Source organism: Phalacrocorax aristotelis, unplaced genomic scaffold (genome assembly GCF_949628215.1).
Source record: "Phalacrocorax aristotelis unplaced genomic scaffold, bGulAri2.1 scaffold_78, whole genome shotgun sequence".
Classification (NCBI taxonomy): Eukaryota; Metazoa; Chordata; class Aves; order Suliformes; family Phalacrocoracidae; genus Phalacrocorax; species Phalacrocorax aristotelis.
In genome coordinates, this window is record NW_027441201.1 from 95,830 (window position 1) to 116,575 (window position 20,746).

General features: G+C 56.4%; 1 long non-coding RNA gene across 1 annotated transcript in view; it reads right to left on the bottom strand.

Annotated features, from left to right (window-relative positions):
• LOC142051068 (uncharacterized) overlaps window positions 1-18,310 on the bottom strand; it is a 28,634-nt gene extending 10,324 nt beyond the window's left edge. Inside the window, exons 1-2 of the long non-coding RNA XR_012658290.1 lie at window positions 18,211-18,310; window positions 17,638-17,829 (exon numbers count right to left, since the gene is read on the bottom strand). This is a non-coding gene — a long non-coding RNA (uncharacterized LOC142051068). The remainder of the gene's footprint in view (window positions 1-17,637; window positions 17,830-18,210) is intronic.
• Between the last annotated feature and the right edge of the window lie 2,436 nt (window positions 18,311-20,746).

Here is a 20,746-nt window from a genome sequence, read left to right on the forward strand (position 1 = left end):
CGGTTCTAGCTACGCTTCCCACCACCCCCGTTACTCTTTGACAAGCCCAGCTCTCACTGTGCTTCCCTTCCCGTATGCGCGTGCAGGGAAAAGCCCGCGCGTCTGCCACTACAGGACACGCTCTGGGAGGCAGGAGAGATGACGACGCTCCCTGACAGAGGACACAGCTGAGGGGCGGTCCGCCGGGGCTGGGGAGATGGCAGCACCTTCCCTCAGCTGCCCCATCCGAGCACGGGTGCAGGTGAGCACTGAGGAGAGACAAGCAGGCAGGAGCCGCAGAGCGAGAGAGAAAATAAAATTCACGGGTGGGTGCTACTTACGTCTCATTTTTAGCGCAAGGGATGAATTCTCAGCACATTCTTGGAGCTGCCCCTTTGGGACTCACGGAGAAGAGGGAGGTTGGCCACGCGGTGCAGCCCAGCTCTGCTTCCCCTAAATGGTTTTACTGTTCAGGTGTTGCCCTAATCTGGCCGGTACCCCTGCAAAGAGTTTGGGATTTCTGCTGCCTCTCCGGGCCAGCCGCAGACCCTGACTTCATCGCAGCGAATGACCCTGCACTCCTCAGAGCGGTTGCCGAGTCACATCCCGCTGCCTTCCCTGCAGAACTGGAGACCCTTTTTCAGCCCTTGCCCCCTCTTCTCTCAGCTCGTTGCCCATCCCTTTTTCAGGGCCGGCACCGATCCCGCCTCCAGCTCGCCCTGTCTCCACCTGCGAGCGCCCAACAGGAGCTAAATGTCTCCTCAAGGACGCACGGAAGAGACGCGCAGGCAACCCAGCACAGACCCCCTGCAAACATCTTCTTTCCATTTTCTTTCCTCTCCTGACACGAAGAGATGACTTAGGAAAAGCGTACTGCTCGCATTTCACCTGCACTGCTTCTACTTTCACTTTCGCTCTCCTTGGCAGTAATTAATAGCGGTGGTTGGGGAGGGCTGGGGCATTCCCCCAAAGCGGCTGCAGTTACATCCGGGCGGTTGTGGCACTCCATTAGCTTTGTCATTTTAAATCTAAATCTTCTGGAATTGTTAGTTCTCGTCAGGAATCACCCGCACCTGCAAATTTTCTTAATGCCTACGCTTGAACCCAGCCACTGTTTAACAGCTCACCTTTATTTCTGTTCATTTAAGAATCTAAAGCTTCGTTTACTGCTTGGGTTGGAAGCAGGAGCTGTCGCTGCCTCTGAACTTTCTAACAGCCCTGTTACAATTTCAGTATTACCCACTCCCAATTTAGCTTTCCAGTTCAATTTTCATTGTAGATTCTAAAACTGTCCTTATTTTGTTTCTGATCAGGAGTCATTAATGCCTGCAGTTGATGTAATAACGGCTGTATTTAGATTGAGCTATTAATGACTCGCAACTCTATTTATGGCATAAAAAAGGACTGCCTTTATTTTTTTTTTAATTACAGATTAGGAATAATGACTGCCTGGTTTGCTCAGTAATAGGTGCGATTAAATTTAGTCACGACTCCTCCCTAAATAAAATGTATTTATTTGCACTCTAACAATTTAACCTTCCCTTTACCGGCCAGGGGCACCGACAAGTGCCCGTGTGTACCTCCGCTCCCCCTGCGCCGGCTCCCCAGGGAACAGCCTCTTACCCTGACCAGAGCCTGCAGCGGCCCGTTGTCGTCCCAGCTCCTTGCCCTCGAGAAAGCGGCCGCCTGAAGCGGCAGCAGATCCGCTGCTGCCCAAAGGGGACGGAAATGGCGCGGGGTAAATGATAATATGAAATGATAAATGAATGAAATGATCTCACAAGGGGGAAGAAAACCAGCAAAGCAAAAAACAAACCCCAAACAGAACACCATACCACTAAACCGTCTCACCGCCCCCTCAGCGCCCGAAACAACATCCCGGGAGAAAAAAAGCAAAGCAGGCCACAAGGGACCTTTCTAGTACAGATGCTGCCAAAGAGTGCCAAGCTCTGGAATCCTTACCTCAGGCAACGCCTCCGCTTCTCTAAACGCCAGAGCACGCCTGCCCGGGGGGCTGAGACAGCCCCAAAGCTGCGACCGCCCGAGGGAACACGGGAGCACCGACGGCAGAGAAGCCCAGGGGCAGCAAGAGCTGCCCGAGCCCCGGCTGGGGCTCTTCGACCCCCGGGCCCCGCCCCCGCCCTTCCCACAGCGCCCCGCAAAAGGGGCGGGCCGAGCCCCCCCGAGGGATGAAGGCTCGCAGGGTGGCAGCAGAGAGCAAAGTGCACCGCACAGCACCAAAGTGGGTGGGTGGGGCCAGGTGGGTCGGACATCAGACGGCCCGCCTGCCCATCGCCGGGGGCAGGGCCCGTTGCTAAGAGCGTGGCGAGGGGTATCAGGACCGCCCTCAACGGGCTATCGCAAGGGGTCAACACCTGTCGCTAGGGGCTGTGCCTACACGGTTCCGGCCCCCACGGTGACGTCACCACGTAGCGTGCGGGGGGTCACTAAGTGGCGTGGAGAAGTGAGCGCGGCAAAATGTCGCTACAGCCCGTGCACGGCTGCTGGCTGCAGTACCGCGGTTTGGTCGCACGGTGGCAGCAGAGAGCTAAAAGGTCGCCACTGCGCATGCGCGGCTGCCCACCTGCGGTACGAGGGTTTGGGCGCTCGGTGGAAGTAGGGGGCAGAAAATAAAGCGCCACCGCGCATACGGAACTGCCTGGCTGCAGTACCGGCATCTGCTTGCACGGTGGGAGCAGCGACCAGAGGAAAACTTCAGCCTGGGGAACGGGCAGCTTCCCGTCTGCAGTACCCGGTTTTGATCGACCGGTGACTGCCGCGATCGGGTAAGGGGCGGGTGGAAATCTCTACCAGGGTAGCGCAGCTCCCGCCTGCAGTCCCGGGGTTCGGTCGCTTGGTGGAAGCAGCGAGCAGAATACAAAGGGTGGCCACTGCGCATGCGCGGCTGCCCACCTGCAGTACCGCGGTTTGGTCGCTCGGTGGCAGCAGAGAGCAAAAAGGCCCACTGCGCATGCGCGGCTACCCATCTGCAGTACCGCGGTCTGATCGCACGGTGGCAGCAGAGAGCAGAAAGACGCCACTGCGCATGCGCGCCTGTCCACCTGCAGTACTGCTGTTTGATCGCACGGTGGCAGCAGAGAGCCTGAAGAGACGCCACTGCGCATGCGCGGCTACCCACCTGCAGTACCGCGGTCTGGTCGCACGGTGGCAGCAGAGAGCAAAAGGGCGCCACTGCGCATGCGCAGCCGCCCACCTGCAGTACCGCGGTTTGGTCGCACGGTGGCAGCAGAGAGCAAAAAGGCGCCACTGCGCATGCGCGGCCCCCCACATGCAGTACCCGGGTTTGATCGCACGGTGGCAGCAGAGAGCGAAAAGGCGCCACTGCGCATGCGCGGCTGCCCACCTGCAGTACCGCGGTCTGATCGCACGGTGGCAGCAGAGAGCAGAAAGAGGCGCCACTGCGCATGCGCGGCTGCCCACCTGCAGTACCCGGGCTTGATCGCACGGTGGCAGCAGCGACCAGCAGAAAAGGCGCCACAGCGCATGCGCGGCTGCCCACCTGCAGTACCCGGGTTTGATCGCACGGTGGCAGCAGCGAGCAGAAAAGGCGCCACTGCGCATGCGCGGCTGCCCTCCTGCACTACGAGGGCTTGGGCGGGCGGTGGAAGCAGGGGCAGAAAGTAAAGCGCCACAGTGCATACAGAACTGCCTGGCTGCAGTACCGGCATCTGCTTGCACGGTGGCAGCAGCGACCAGCGGAAAACCGTCACCGTCGGGAACGGGCGGCTGCCCGTCTGCAGTACCCGGTTTTGAGCGCTCGGTGACTGCCGCGAGCAGGGTAGCGCAGCTCCCCCCCGTGCTGTTCCGCGGTTCGGTCGCTCGGTGGCAGCAGCGAGCACAAAAAGGCGCCAGTGCGCATGCGCGGCTGCCCACCTGCAGTACCGCGGTCTGGTCGCTCGGTGGCAGCAGAGAGCAGAAAAGGCGCCACTGCGCATGCGCGGCTGCCCACGTGCAGTACCCCGGTCTGGTCGCACGGTGGTAGCAGAGCACAAAGGCGCCACTGCGCATGCGCGGCCGCCCACCTGCAGTACCGCGGTTTGATCGCAAGGTGGCAGCAGCGAGCACAAAAAGGCGCTACTGCGCATGCGCGCCTGCCCACCTGCAGTACCGCGGTCTGATCGCACGGTGGCAGCAGAGAGCAGAAAAGGCGCCACTGCGCATGCGCGGCTGCCCACCTGCAGTACCGCGGTTTGATCACACGGTGGCAGCAGAGAGCAAAAAAGCGCCACTGCGCATGCGCGGCTGCTCACCTGCAGTACCGCCGTCTGATCGCACGGTGGCAGCAGAGAGCAGAAAGAGGCGCCACTGCGCATGCGTGGCTGCCCACCTGCAGTACCGCGGTTTGATCGCACGGTGGCAGCAGAGAGCAAAAAGGCCCACTGCGCATGCGCGGCCGCCCACCTGCAGTACCGCTCTTTGGTCGCACGGTGGCAGCAGAGAGCAGAAAAGACGCCACTGCGCATGCGTGGCTGCCCACCTGCACTGCGAGCGTTTGGGCGGTCGGTGGAAGCAGGGGCAGAAAGTAAAGCGCCACTGTGCATACGGAACTGCCTGGCTGCAGTACCGGAATCTGCTTGCACGGTGGCAGCAGCGACCAGCGGAAAAACTTCACCCTCGGGAACGGGCGGCTGCCCGTCTGCAGTGCCCGGTTTTGATCGCTCGGTGACTGCCGCGAGCAGGGTAGCGCAGCTCCCCCCGTGCTGTTCCGCGGTTCGGTCGCTCGGTGGCAGCAGCGAGCACAAAAAGGCGCCAGTGCGCATGCGCGGCCGCCCACCTGCAGTACCGCTGTTTGGTCGCACGGTGGCAGCAGAGAGCACAAAAGGCGCCACTGCGCATGCGCGGCCGCCCACCTGCAGTACCGCGGTTTGATCGCTCGGTGGCAGCAGCGAGCACAAAAAGGCGCCACTGCGCATGCGCGGCTGCCCACCTGCACTGCGAGCGTTTGGGCGGTCGGTGGAAGCAGGGGCAGAAAGTAAAGCGCCACTGTGCATACGGAACTGCCTGGCTGCAGTACCGGAATCTGCTTGCACGGTGGCAGCAGCGACCAGCGAAAAAACTTCACCCTCGGGAACGGGCGGCTGCCCGTCTGCAGTACCCGGTTTTGAGCGCTCGGTGACTGCCGCGAGCAGGGTAGCGCAGCTGGCCCCCGCTGTTCCGCGGTTCGGTCGCTCGGTGGCAGCAGCGAGCAGTGACACATCGTCGCCACTGCGCATGCGTCTGTTCCGGGTGCCGTACCGCACTTTGGCCGCACGGTGTCAGCAGGGTCCACCATCGCCACTCCGCATGCGCGATTCCCGGCTGCCGTAGCACAGCACGGCGGCAGCGGCACGACGTCCGTCACTCTTCTCTGGGGCAAGACCCGCGCCGGCTCTGGGTCACGTTCGCCGGGATAACGGAACTGTTACTGCGTGCGCAGAGCTCATGTTTCTCTGCACCTTCCCCACTCCCGCAGCCCCAGCAGTGTCAGTCATTGCCTCCGCACCGCCCACCACCAAAGTGCCTCGAGCATTTTAGTCCTTCCGTCTCGACTGCTTTAAAAATCAGGTGGCCGTTACCGTCCTCCCTCCTGCCCCACTCACCCCCACCCCACGCCCTAGGGAGGAGAAGCAGCACAAACGACCTGGGGAGAAAGGTCCCCTTTCCCACCCCCCACCCCCCCGGAGTAGGCCCATCAGTTGCTGTAGGCCTGCGGCATCAGGGCTGTGACAGGGAGAGCAGCAAGTCAACAGGTCCTAGAGGGTTAAAGAAGAAAATCAATCAGGGGAACACAGCTGCCCTTCCGAAGGCAGGCTGCCTGGGGTGAGGGGGGCAGCTGTGCGTCAGGGCACGGGGCAGCCAGGCAGACCAGGTGCCAGTGGCTGACCTGCAAAGGACTTGTGCGCTGCTGAGCCTTGGCCTTCGTTGGCTTGGCAGCGCCTCGCCTCGCCTCTGCACTGCCAGCACCCTGCTCTGCTCATCCTGCGTAAGCACAAGGCTTCAGCGAGCACAGAACAGGAGGCCAGGGAGAGGGAGGACGTCACCGGGGGAAAAAAGAGTCATGCGGGGGGGCCATGTCAGGGGAAAGCGTTTGGGAGGGCACAGACACACGCAGAGGGAGGGCGGGGGAGGAGGCGGACACCGCTGGACAGGGGCATGTCTGGGCAGACACGCCACGGGGAACATGCATGGGGATGACTGACACCAGGGGGTCCCCCCAGGATAATCCACAACGGGCAACTCACCTGGGCTAACCTGCAGCAGATGATCCGCTCCAGATAACTGACCCGCTCCGGCGAATCCATTCCAGATAAGCCCCAGCAATGCCCCTCAAACTGCCGGTGTTTCACCCCAAATTTTCCCCAGTTTAGGGTTTTCGGTGGGTTTATTTAGTTTTGGTGATTTCCGGTTGGATGGTTTGGCTTTTTTTGTTGTTGTTCGGGTTACTTTGGTTTTGTTCGTTTGGGGTTTTTTTTTTTTTTGCTTTTCCATAAGGTAAAAGTTGGGATTGCTTTTCCAAACGGTTCACTTCCGGGTTTTTTTCACCCTTTCCACAACATTGAAATTGGCGATTTTTTGCTTTTGTGCATGAGAATGGTTAGCAGGGTTCCGCCCCCCCACCCCCGCTTTTTTTACCCCCCTCCTTTCCAACTGCACAAACCCAGCAGGAGTGGGCTTTCCCAAGAGCCCCGAATTGTTTTCTTTCCCCCAAACCTGTTTGGGGTTTTTCACCCCCCATTGCAGACCCAGACTCAGGGGCTTTGGAGTGTGTGTCTGCCCTGGCAGCAGCTCCCAGGCTGCCTACGCAGCCCCAGAGGGGAAAGTCCCCATTTGGGGGAATCGGCCCCAAATCGGGATGGGAGAAGGAGAACGGGGAAGGGGCAGCATTTGAAAGCGCTTTTGTGCCTTCAGTTGATTGGGGGGTGGGCTGTGTGTCTAATTTTTAAATCTTCTCTATAAACATCTCTATCAACGTGGTTTCTTTGCATTTTAAAACCTTACATAGCATAGACATTTGCACTATGTGTCTACTTACACATCCTTACGGAGTACATCTATATTTTATATATACTATCTGTTTTACATTTACATACAACATCTGTTTAGACTTAGCTATTATATTTACACTTACACCTATTTAGGCTATTTACACTTACACAGAATATCTCTTTACACATACCTGTTTAGACTTCCATATTAACACGTACATAAAACAGCTATTTAGGCTAGCTATCTGCTTACTTACCCTTTGACACTTCAATCTTTTTCGACTTCTCTATTTAGACATCTACTTACAGTTATACCTCGGCTTATTTCACTCTATATAACCTCTATTTAGATTACACATCTACTTAGACTATGTAACACACACTAAGCGTAGATGCTCGCTCTAGTCAGACTTTCTTCTGCTTTGAATTCCTTCATCTATCCTTTTCACTTTAAACTCCTTTATTTTTTGATCTAGATATATAGACGGTCGAGTTACTTTTGTGTTTTAAAACCCTGCATCTCGATGCAGAATTTTTGTATCCCGAAATCCGTTATATAATATAGGAGAGATAAGTTCTTATCTCAAAATCCCTTTATGCATCTATAAATTAATATTACACATGTCAATATATATAAGAGGTTTTTGTAATAGCCCCCCTGAATTTTCAGGCATTTTGGGGCTGTAACCCCCCTTTTTGGGGGGGAACCCCTACATGACGCCCCCACTCACCTGTTCCTCTGACGCATTATCAGCTCCCCCCAGTGACACCGGGGCACCCCACATGACATCATCACACCCCCCCCAGGACTCCCCCAATTTTATTCACCCCCAAGAAGGGCACTAAACAAGGGAACCTGCTCCAACCTGCAGCTCATTACTTTAATAGTGCCATTTACAAAGGTACACGCACACCCCTCCCACACCCCCCAGAAAAGGGGGAGCTCTGCTAAAATCTAAAAGGTGGGGCAGCCCCCCAAACAGCTGCAGCCCCCCCAGCCCCTGTCCGCAGGCTGGCGGCTGCCCCACGGCAGAGCAGGAGCGTGCCAGAGGACGGTGTCACGTCTCTCTCGGGCTCCGCTCGGACATGTTCCCGCACTGGGACGGGCTCCCCGGGGTGACAAACAGCCCCGGTCCCTGGGGGCCCCGACTCTCCCCACCGGGCAGCCCTCGCGGCCGCACCTGCGGGGCACCCGCTGGAGACAGAGCCAGGAGCCTCCAGGCCGAGGGATGGCCCCTTACCTTCACCACGCTTAACGACCGGCAGGCATCTCTTGAGCATCACGAGACACTTAGACGACATCTGAAAAACAGAAATCCCAAACTATATTTCAGCACGTTAATAAAATAGCACAGAAGAAAATGGAGGAGCTCAGTCAGCATAAGGGGTAGGAAGGAAATTGAGCCGCAGCAAGATTCCAGGCAAACGGGTCACGTCAAAACACAACACATCCTTTAAAAGCTAGAGTGATTGGAACGCTTGAAAACGGTATTAAGACTAACCGATACCATTTTGAACAGATCCTTCGCGTAACACTGAACGCTCTGGCTGGTGCTGGAAAACGTCTCATCCCTTCCTTACGGCACCGCTGCGGGGAGATAACCCCGTGAGGCTGCGGGGCAAAGTTGTACCGGAACCGGAACCTCCGCTTACAGACCCACCGCAGCAGCTACAGCCCTCGCCCTGCCGCCGCACGTCTTGCTGCCTGGCTCCACGAAGCCTGAAGTGAAGCGTGTCAAACTTGAAAGAGTAACGTAAAAAATTAAGAATAAATCTCAGTAATTCACTTTGTGCTGAGAAGGCGGGCGCGTGTTTACGCGCATCCAATATGAGCGTCTAGGCTCTAAAAGCTTTCCATTTTCCTTCTGCGTTCATTCAACTCGCACAGCCGTTCACGCCCGCCATAAGATTATCTATCTCCAAAATACACAGCAGCAACGTGACTGTGGGGTTTTGGCGTGTTACGGAGTCGGGAGGGACGTCCGCCCGGCTGCCCCGCCCAAGAGATGCTGCTGAACTGCCAGGGAAACGCGCGTCGAAAGCGAGACTGAAATAAAGTACTTAAGAGCGCTCCCTCAAAATACCGGCAGGAAACACCCCCCCACAACATTCAGTCGCCCCTCATTAAATATTTACAACAAATACCTACCTGCTTAAGTACACCTAACAAATCGTACCCTACATCTGCTTGGCAGTTACAGCTGAAAGAGCGCAAGTCACGTCGTAAATCAGACGATGTTAGCTTTTTTTTAAACTTTCATTTATGACAGAAGAATCGGTGAGTGAAGAGATCCCCGATACAGTTTTACTTTTTTGGGGGGGGGGGGGGGAAAAATAATACCACAACAAAAAACCACACAAATCAAATCCCCAGTGTTGCAATACACGGGGCTACCAAGAAGGACCGGCAGACCTGCTAATGCGTTCGGCTGTACCGAAGCATGCAGGCGAACCGCATTTTATGGTATCTCGACTGTTACAACTGAGAACCCAAGCACTACCAATGCCATCAACCTTTGGAGTATGTGCTGTGCTTGGATCTCCGCAAGGACCATGGATTTTTTTGTCTTTAAAAAAAAGCAATACTTTGCAAGTCTTGTGCTGATGAGTTCTGCTGACAAAGACACTGTCTCTAAGATGCACTCTGATGGCAAGTTCATAGAATGCAACCTCACTGAATAAGAAATATCTCAATTCTTCAAAATCTCTTCCTAACAAAAGTCACACTGTGGGGCTTTCAGATGGGTCAGATTATGCATCCTTTCACAACAAGAAACACACCAGCTAACCAGGATATTCTTGCAGTGGCCAGGTGCCTCTTCATCATGTAAAAAAGGAAAAAACCCAGAGCCAGCAATAAGTATCACACAGGTCAACACAGATCTCTTCCAGAGCACCCCCCTCATCAAAACGAACATGCCCATCGGCTCACCTGCTCTGCACAGATTCCAGCATCACACCCCGCTTCCGTCATCGCTTGTGGCACCAAACGTATCAACACACAGTAAACTACCGTTACGCTCGTGAGAAATCACCGCCCCGTGACTTCCTCATTACTACCCAGCTCACTTCTAATGCTCATACGCCGTTCCAAAGACGGCCCACGTGTTACCTACAAAACTGAAGAGCTCGACGACGGACCACAGCATTCTCTGGTCTTAGATGCTGGCCGCTGCCCCACCTTCTCAGACCTCTCATAGGCGTGCGGCAGCAGCACTCCGAGCCTGCCAGCGGCACCTGCAAAAAGCCAAGCGAAAAGGCACCTCCTGAGATGCTGCCCGATGCCACAGCCTGCCCGCACCGATCCCCGTCTCGCACCCCTTTCCCTCGACAGCCTCCCACCCGGCCTACGTCACTTGCAGCTGAACACGGCACCTCGCCCGCCGTCCGTAACACCCAAACGACACGCGTTGCTTATAACTTCACCAGCAACACAACACCTCAGAAAAGAGCTGCTACTTCAGCCCACCAATCACCACTCGCCTTGCTCGACTTGCCTCCTTTGCTCATTGCTACGCTACTTCAAAACCAAAAGACAAACGCAAGGAGCAATGGAGTCATAGAGGCATCGGTCACATCTTCCCTCTATATACACCACGCACCGACTCACCCGCTTACATCGGTCCCCTCAGTTCCCCTCCGTCGCCCTGCACGACTCGTCCCTCGGCATCTCCAAAACCAATACGAAACAAGTCGCCTGGTTGCACAGCAGTACCTTAACTGTTCCTGAACACCGACTATAACCTGCCATTAAAAACAAACATATGACATCAAACATGAAGCCCTACGCACGTACAAGCTTGAACACCCTGCAGAGGTAATCTGCTCAGCTGAACTCTAGCTGCCTCTCCCAGATAGCCACGGTCACGGCCTCCGAGCCCACAAAACGTCACGGTGATTACGGTCCTTGCCTGCTGAGGAGGGCCACTCCATCCGAGATGACGGTACCACCTTTCCCCCAACAGCCTTAGCACAGCAACAGATGAACCCTAAGCTCTCATCGCTGTGCCACCTACCCGACTCTACACGGCCAGCAAGGCGGCTCCGAGCCAAACTCACAAAACGCACACACCAACGCTATGAGAAACACTACAAACCGCGCGCCTCCAAGACGAGAGAACGCTCTCGGCAAACACAGAGACAACTGGACGGAAGAGCTCGTCCAGCAACAAGACCTGCAGAACCCTGACAGGGATGCAAGGAGGCCCTAACGAGATCCAAAATGATTAGAAGAGCGTCAGGGCCCGTGACAAGAAGTTCCTCTCAAAACTGAGAGGGAGGAGGCACAAGAAGCCCAGCTACAAGACCTAAGAACGTAAGGATGCAGGGAAGAAATCACGCTCCCTGAAAACAGACAGCGACAGAGCAGAGCTGTTCACGCATCTGGGAACGACGCCGCAGACGACAACTGCCCAGAAACTCCTCAAACATCAGAGCGATCCACGCTTTAAACTGTAACGCAAAAAGAAGCACCCGATGGGCGCCGGCCCCACAATTAGGACCTTGCCAGCCCCTAGGGATAGCGCTGTGCTCCTGAGAGCAAAGAGAACAAAGTCACCAGCCCCATGCGCCCCCTCACTGCGACCCAGCTCGCCTGAAATGCTCCTCAAATAGCCTTCGGTCGCATCTTCCCTTTAATCCCGCACACGGACCCGCTGCCTTAGTGTGCTCTACTCAGCTCTGCTCCATCACCCTGCACAGCTCCATCTTCATCCTCTGCAAGAACAGCATGATAGAACAAGTCACCTGGACGCACAGCAACAGCTTAACCATTCCACAGGTCTTGCTTCCACGTAGGAATACCATCTAGAGCCCAACTACTGCATGCCATTAAAGGAAATACCTTCAATCAAATGTTAAGCCCCACGCACGTACAAGCTTGAACAGCTGAGAGGTGCCCTCTGCTCAGCTAGCACTCTAGCTGCCTCTCCCAGGCAGCTACGGTCATCCCCTCGGCACCCACAAAACACCCCGGAAATTACCATCCTCGCCCGCTGCCAACGGCCACTCGCTCCGACGAGGGTTGTACGGGCGTTGCCAAAACAGTCTATGCATATTAACATTAACCATATACTCTTATTGCTATTCTTTCCTCCGCTCTACCATTGCTACACCCCCAGGCGGAGCAGCTCTGACACAGGCATCGACATGCACGGACCGACACCGCTCACAAATACTACAAGCGACGCGATCGAGGCACCTAAGAAAACTCTCACCGAGACGACGGACTTCCGGCCCAGAGATGCCACCGGGCGAGAAGATCTATACGGCAGCGAGGAAGAAGCTATAGCATCCGCAGAGAAGTCACCTACCATCATCACCTGCAATAAAACCATATACCCACAACTAGGACGACGTACGAGCGACAAGCCACTCTTAAAGACCTCAGAACGTTCAGGTGCAGGGAACAGGTCCCAGAAAAGGGCTCTGCGTATTCAGACTGCTCCTCAGCAGCAGTATCGAGGCCGCCTTAATCACCGCTGCAAAAAGATGACCTTCTATAAAGGTCTAATATTTCAGACACAAGACAAATCTATGCAGTAGACTTAAAATGCGAGAAAGGAAGCTCTCGGTTACCATTATGCCGATGAGCCAGGGCTTGCAAAACCCTCAATATTGCTACCTAGGTGCCTGCTCAGCACGGAGAACAACAGACACATCGAGACCCGAGTACAGTAAGGAACAAAGACAGACTACAAAATCCACACAACAGCACAAGCACAGGCAGGAACTCCCCCTGCCTGGCAGATGCTTCTGTTTTGCAGAAAGGACACCACAACCTCTCTCGGCCCAAACGTGTCCGGTCTCTGAACGGTACCCTCCGCTGATTTTACAACCCCTGCCTGCCCCACCTGCGCTTCCCCCAACCGACCGGCCACCCGCACAAAGACCGCATCGGCCCCTCAGCTTCCCTTCCAAATCCGGGGGCTCAAAAGCCATCCTTTAAAAAGGCCACACAGGCTACGTAGGATGGGGCTGCGGTCACACGGATACTCTTCATCTCCAAACGTGCGGTGCCATCACTCAGCATCGCACCACTCAACGCCGGCCACTTCCGCAACAACAGCCTCCTCGGAAGCGCCGTGAACTTCCGCTCCCCCACGCTCTAATGAGGCTGGATGTCGTGGCCGCCGCCACCTACGGTGCCTAGAGAACCAGAGAGACAAGGCGACCCCTGCGCCTGGAAGCGGCCGCCCGCTCACAAACAATTCCACACCTCAAAAATAACAGCTGCTACGGCTCCCTGTTCATCGCTCACCTTGCCCAACGAGCTCGGGGCAGACATCCCGCTTTGCATATAGTTTTGTGAGTCCCTTCATTAACTAGTCACATAGGTGCTCACACTGCACGACCCCTCCGTTGTCACGTGCTGACCTACCTTCTCACGATGCTCTGTTCGCCCCCTCCCTTCCGTGTCCGGCTCCCTACCGCGCATCTGCACCAACAGCCACATTCCAGACTCATCCTTTCCCCTACCGTGCCAACACGGCTCCGCTCACCTCCCAATCCGTGCCTCCCGGGTCAGTGGCCACGTCAGGTGCCTGCTCGCATTCTCGGTCCGTCCCCGATGGCTGGGGAACCGTCACCTTCAATGCCGGGCCCACTTCTGGGGAAATACGGAGAGGCACACAGATGTTGGACACTGCTTTCCAAAATCAAGAGCTCACCACGCAAAACAAACTAACAAATCCTTTTGACCGACTTGTTCGGCAACACAGAGACCCCAAAGGCAGAAATCCCAGACGAGTGACCTCACAGCCCGCCCCGTCACAGCACACGACGCCATCTGCTCGCCTTTGCCGTCACGCCTCGCTCGACTGTCCTGCTTAACCCTCGACCTGTTACTTAAACTGCAAGAAAAAGTCAAACCACGCAACACACAAAAATCACAGTTCGTGTCAGATGACTCAAGCACAGGCGGACACCGATAGGGCAAATGCCAAAAGCAATACGGGAAGCAAACAGGCGTGGCTGGTGTAGCGACACACTCTCCTTTTGTAGGTAACTCACTCCTGAGCGACTCCATGAACAGCCGCGTGGAGAACCTCTCGGCAGACAGCACGCTCGAGTGGCCGTGCTGACACATACGGGGAAGGAGACTGGGCTACCGGAGGCTGCTTGCACACAGAACACGACCATTAGCTAACACTTAAACACCCCTTTCCCAACCATTCCCCGGTACCAAGACTTCAAAAACCCCTCCTCTCCTCCTGAACTGTCAGGGAAGGAACCTCACTCCTTCCCGACAGCTCCTGCCCTGTATTTGCACCCCTAAAGCCCCTCTGTCAGCCGCTCCTCGGGAGCCGCCCTTCCCACCTCTGCCCCGCGTTCTGCGAGCACCTCCCACCTTCCGGCTTCCCGCAGACTCCGTGCTCTCTACAGGCCCACAAAATAACAGAAGCCCTGATGCTTATAATCTACAAGGGACCTGCCGCAAGCTGCAAAGGTTCTCGGGACAACGTGGTACTCTGCGGGCGATCGGGAAAGGCGACGAGCAGTCCCGTACACCGACACACACTATGCGTTACGTCCCTGCTGCTTTCTGAAGGAAGGCTAGAGCTCCATATACAGATGTGTACAACACACTCACCCTAACCCCTACCGCAGCATCTCACCATCAGTCCTATTGAGAGATAACGTCAACAACTTGCACAACACAGGCAAAACTGGTGGAAAAAATATAAGGTTCTACCTTCAGTCAAGTCAAAATTCCTGGAAAACAAGACAAAACAAACAAAAAACCTACCACACACAAAAAAAACCCAACAAACCACAAACAAAAAAACCCAGACAAAACCATAACACCCCCACAAAACCAAATAATCCAAAACACACTATTAGACCATCTTGCTACCCCTGAACACCCAACAAAAACTTACTGACCCAAGGGAAAACAAAAGCTCGTACAAGTGTACTTCCTAATATATATCTGCTGCTCAACTTTGACTGCTCCTTAATCTCTTACCTCAACCAGAAACCTCCCCATCTCTGAATGTCAAAACACACCTACCCAAAGAGCTTAGACAGCTCAAAACCTGCAACCAACTCAAGGAACAGTACCAGAGAAGCCCAGGAGCAGAATGAGCCTCCCGAAAAAAGGCTGGGGCTCATCTACCCCAGCGGAATGGCAAAGCAGAACGAAATCTTTTAAGAACCCCTTCTCAAAAAATATCTCTGGTTATAAAGTAAATCATTTATTGTAAAGCCATCAACCATTCGGAGTCACCTCAACGCTCTCTCTCGCTCAGTCCCTTAACAGAACTAGATCAGTCTCAAAGGACAAAAAACACGAAAAGAAACGTGGAAATACACAAGCGTATCGGGAACCGTATGAAGCAGCTAAATTAACACCTCAGTAGCTGGGGCAAAACTAAATTGTAAAGGACAACAAAAAAACACCCCAGGAGACACATGGATTAAAACAGATGAAGGCTCTCTCTTCTCGCAGAAGCTCAAGAAGAGACCTGAGCCAACGGTACACAGCTCTGGGGTATCGGATACCGAAAAGAAACATACTCGAGACAGAAAACAGACTGCTGTGGAGCACAAAGGTGGCTTTGGCAAAGGTTCTGCCGGGACAAGAGTCACAGTTACAGGGAACGGACAGCGGCCGGCAGGGGAAACGCCGTCGGCGTGGAGGGGCCAGCGGGGGAAATGCCGCCCTCAGCTAACGCTGCGCTATCAAGCCTTAAGCGAAAACTGCAGAGTAGTTACAGGAGACGGGCATAAGATGGATGCTGAATATCACTTGATGGTCACAAAATCTCATGGGGATGGGCACCACGTAGCCTCACGGACACCCCTTAGACCCAAACGCTTAACGAAAGACGCTTCTTGCCAAAACACAAGCTCGACGAGGAAAAGCCAAAGCTGATGCGGGGGCAACTACTAAAATCTCAGTACGTGAGCAGGCATTACTTAAGATGGTGCGGTGGTTCTGCTGGGTCCGTCCAACCTGAGCAACGGGTTCTAACGCCTGTCCAGCAGCGTCCATGGTCTCTCTCACGGCCTCCCACATCAGAAACCTCCCCTGCCCAGGACCGCGTTTTGCATGTTCCACCCCTCCCCATCCCCGCAATGAAAATCAAACACAACAAATAAGCAGTCTACTTCATCTTCTTGGCCTCCAAAAGAAGCTTCCTTCCTCTGCTGAGCGTCGACACCAACATCCTCGTGCCGTTCCTCAAAAGCAAGCTGGTCCTCGGGTGCCCGTACTGCCAAAAGAAGACAAAACGATTATGCTCTTATAACGAGCTCCATCATCCTCTCCTCCTTCAGGAAATCGAGTCCCGATTGCTACATACCAGAAGTTTGTGCAGTAGATGGCCGAGGCCAGCCCCGTAAATGAAGCACTCTGTGACCCTGCTTTCTCTTTTGGCCACAGCACCCGCCACTGGGGAGCCCCAAACCCCTTCGTGACTCCCTACGAAAACCAGATACAACTAGTTCAAAACATCTGGCAGGTGAGAGATGACCGACAAACACGTACAGCCCACCTTACCCTCAAACCAGCCAGAGAGCTGACTTCCTCCCCCACTGAACTCTCATCTTCGACAAATTCACCAAACAGAACAATGTTTACACTGAACAGAACAAAACCCTTACCCTCTGACACTCTGAAACGGGTTTGTGCACCCACAAAATATATATATTCATGCTACCGACCCACGTACCACACTTCCTCAGGGTCAGCCCCACAAAGACAGGAGAACGCCCAATGCTCTCTCCATGGATACCCCGATGCTCCGCTCCCTTCTTTGCTGCTCCTGTCACGGGAAAACGCTGGGAATAAAAAAAGGTTCAGAGAAGCAAAACAATAAACAATAGGGAGAGGGACCAGCGCAAAGGAATAGAGAGAGGAAGAGACGAACAGGAAGGACAGACAACCCCATCCTGAGCACAGCCTCTGGGAGAGGGAAAGAGGAAACAGCAACCGTTATTACCGCAGATCAACCCTGACCAAAGCCTCCTTCCACAGGGGCTTCTGGACACACCGCTCCTTCCCCGCGCTACTGCTACGGGCCCCTGCGCCGAGGGGGAATCCAGTGCAGGCAGAGAGAGGCAGAGAAAAGTAGCCACAGGCTACAGGACAGAGAGAGGGAGGACTGAAAAGACAGGGAGGCAGGGAGCCACTCAGAGCGAGATGGAGAAAGAAGGTGCGGGGGGGTGCAAAAAAAAAAAAAAAAAAAACAAACAAAAAAAAATTTTGCAGCAGGTAAGGAAAGAGACGGGGCCGGGGGAGAGACAGGGAGGGCCCAGGACGCACAAGAGAGGCAACGGGGCCCCACTGGCCCAGGACTCACCGCGACTCTCGCTCTCAGCGCTGCTGGCACAATTTAGCCGTTCAGATGCTTCTTTCCCCTCCTCTCCTCCCTGCCTCTTCTGCAGCTCCAGACTCTAGGCCGACCTCCACCTAAAGAGGATACGTGGGTGTCTTACCGCTCTTACGAGATGAGGCTTCCTCGGCACGTAGCCTAGCTCGCTCGTGCACTACACGCCCGTACCCAACTCCGGGTTACGCGTACGGACCCTGCGGTGCACGTTGGTGGCCTGGCCCGCTGCGGACTATGAAGGGGGATCCTTCCTCCCTCACCTGCAGGGACAGGCTCTCTCTTGCCTGCAGCAGGAAGGCAGCTGGCAGCCAGAGCGCCTTCAGTTTCTTCTGCTTTACCTTTCGTTGGCGTCTCCAGCTTCAGCCGAGGCAGCTCCTGTCCACAGCCGGGAAGGGCTCTGTGTGTCCCTTTTCGCCCCGGCGCCGCGAGGATGGCAAAGCCGGGCAGAGAGAAGCCACGCAAGCCTGAGACGGCCGCAGTCGACGGCGTCCCCGGGGGAAGGACAGACAACCACGTCCTCAGCACGGTCTCTGGGAGAGGGAAAGAAGAAACAGCGACCGTCATTACCGTCGATCGACCCTGACCAAAGCCTCTCCTTGCGCAGGGGCTTCCGGACACAGCGCCCCTTCCCCGCGCTACTGCTAAGGGCCCCTGCGCCGAGGGGGAATCCAGTGCGCTTGAGGGCCGGCTCGCTGCCTTCACGACAGGGCCTGGGGGCGGCCAAGGGCTACGCAGCACGCTTCAGGGGAGGTGCCGGGGCTGGGGGCAGGCGCACGGGGCAAGGGGGGGCCAGGGGAGGCTGAGCGGGAGCTCCGGCGAGCCGGGGAGGCGGCCATCATCTGCGCCCTGGGCAGGGGGAAAAGGTCCTCCTCCTTTCCCTCTTCCCTTCTGTCAGCTCCCGGGGAACTCACCGCTTCTCGGGGAGCGGCCGCACCCGCAAGCCCCCAGAAATCAACACGAATCCAACCCCAAAAATACACCGCGCCTACCGTACGCGGCACGGCCGCCCGGCACCCGAGCGCCGGAAGACCGCGCCTCCCGCCACGCCCCGGCGAACCACGTGACAGCGCCGGCAGCCACTGCGCCAGGACTACACCTCCCGGCACGCTCTGCGCCACAACACGGCCGCCCGGCAGCCGCGCGCCGCAAGGACTACACCTCCCGGCATGCTCTGCGCCACAACACGGCCGCCCGGCAGCTGCCCGCCACAAGGACTACACCTCCCGGCATGCTCTGCGCCACAACACGGCCGCACGGCCACCCGGCAGGCGCACCACCACAGCTCCCGGCACGCCGCCAGCCCGCCCTCCCCGCTCTCGGACCCTGCGGGCCACCGTCCCGGCCGCCGATGCACCCGGAAGCCCCACCGAGCCCTCAGCACAGCCTCGCTCTCCCCACCGCCCGCTCCGACCCGGCGCTGCCCCGCCGCAGCCCTCCTCGGGGCTTTACCCGGGACGCAGCGCTCCACCACCCAGCCCCCGCTCACCTCCTCCCTCGCTACAGTCGCAGCCCGCTGACGCTCGGCCACAGCTCCGCTCCGCCCTCGGCTCACACTGGCCCCCCGGAGCCGGGCACCACCCCTTTTCCAGGGAGGAGCCGGCACCGTCAGCCCCACCGCCCGCACCTGGGGCTCCTCCATCCAGACCCCGCCATCAGCTGAGGCGCAGCAGCAACGGGGGGCGCCCTCCCCTCACCCCCACAGTGCACCACCTCCTCCCCTGGGCTCCATCACAGCCCCTTGCCCCACGCAAAGGCAGCGCAAACGCAGCCCTGAGGGCAAAGGAGAGGGCAGGTGTTTGTGCAGGCGCGCACGTAACAAGTCCCAGGAGCCATTCGTGGGTCAGGGTCCCCAACGCTCCCCCCCTGCCCCAAGGCCACCTCGGCCGCCGTTGCCGCAGCCGCACGGAGCTGGTGTTGGCTGCGATAGTGCTCATTTTCTCCACAGTAGCTAGGAAGGGATACGTTTTGGATTTATGCTCAAAACACCGTTAATAATGTAGAGATGTTTTGGTTCTTGCTGAGCACTGCTTCCACAGTCAGGGCCTCTTCTGGTTCTCTCAGTGCCCCACCAGCAGGTAGGCTGGGAGAGGACACAGCTGGGAAAGCTTTCCCAGCTAACTGACCAAAGGGATATTCCATACCATTTGACATCATGCTCAGCACACGCAGCTGGGGGAAGAAGGGGGAGTCCTTGGGGGGGGGGGGGGGGGGGGGGGGGGAGGGAGGGCGGGGGCTACGGCATTTCTCTCCCTAAGTAACCATTACACATGACAGAGCCCTGCTTTCCCAGAGGTGGCTCAACACCTGCCCGCCGAAAAGGAGGAGTGAATTAATTCCTTGCTTTGCTTCCACGCACAGCTTTTGCTTTACCTATTAAACCGTCTTGATCTCAACCCATGATTTTTCTCACTTTTACCCTTCCAGCTCTCTCCCCCAGCCCACTGAGGGTGGAGCGAGCAAGCAGCTCCCTGGTGCAGAATAGCCAGCTGGGGCTAAGCCACGGCACGCGCTTGTCCCGGTTTGGCAGGGAACGGACCGTCCGTCGCCTGGCTCCTGGGGCGACGGGCTGCTGGGCAGAGGGGGAGGCCACCAAAGGTGAGGAGCAGGGCACGGGACAGTAGGAAGAGAGAAGAGAAGAGCGGCATCCGGCTGGACGGGGCGGGGGGGACGTGTGTGCGTGTAGTGAGAAGGCACGAGGCAGGGAACAGGACGGCCAGAGAAGGACAGGGAGCCTGACGGAGGTGGAGATAAAAGCAGCAGAGAGAGGGGAAGAGAGGCAGCAGAAAGAGGGAAGAGCAGGACACAGACCAACAAAGAAGGATGAGGAGCAGGCTGGAGACGCACAAAGAACCTGGGGCAGGCAGCACGACAGCGAGGGAGGAAAGAAGAACAGGGGCAGGAAGCTGGACCGAGCGAGATGGAGACAGACAAGATAAGCGACAAGAACAGGGCAGAAAGGGAAGAATGAAGCCACGGGGACAGGGAGCCGAGACGGCCAGCGACGGAGGGAAGGGGCCGGGGAGGGAACACCACAAAACAAACCATGGGGCTACGTGGTACAGAGCATGAGAAGGCAGAGAATTAACAATTAGGGACAGGGAGCCAGAAAAACAACAAAAAAAACACCAAAACAAAGGGAGATGGAGAGCAAAAGGAATCGCAATGCGTACAGAGAGAAGAGAGAAACAATTCTAAAAGAGGGTCACGGGGAAGCCAGAGACAGCAAGATGGAGAAAGGACAGAAGCTACAGGCTACAGGGCAGAGAGGGAAGAATTAATGAATAGACGCAGAGAGCTGGGCAGAAAGAGGTGGAGAAAGGCTGAAGATCACACGGCCAACAGGGAAGAGAGAAGAGAGGGAGGAATTTTAAAAACAGGGGCAAGAAGCCAGAGAGAGGGAGAGAGAGGCAACAATAAATGGGGACAAGCCACAGGGCAGCGAGGAGG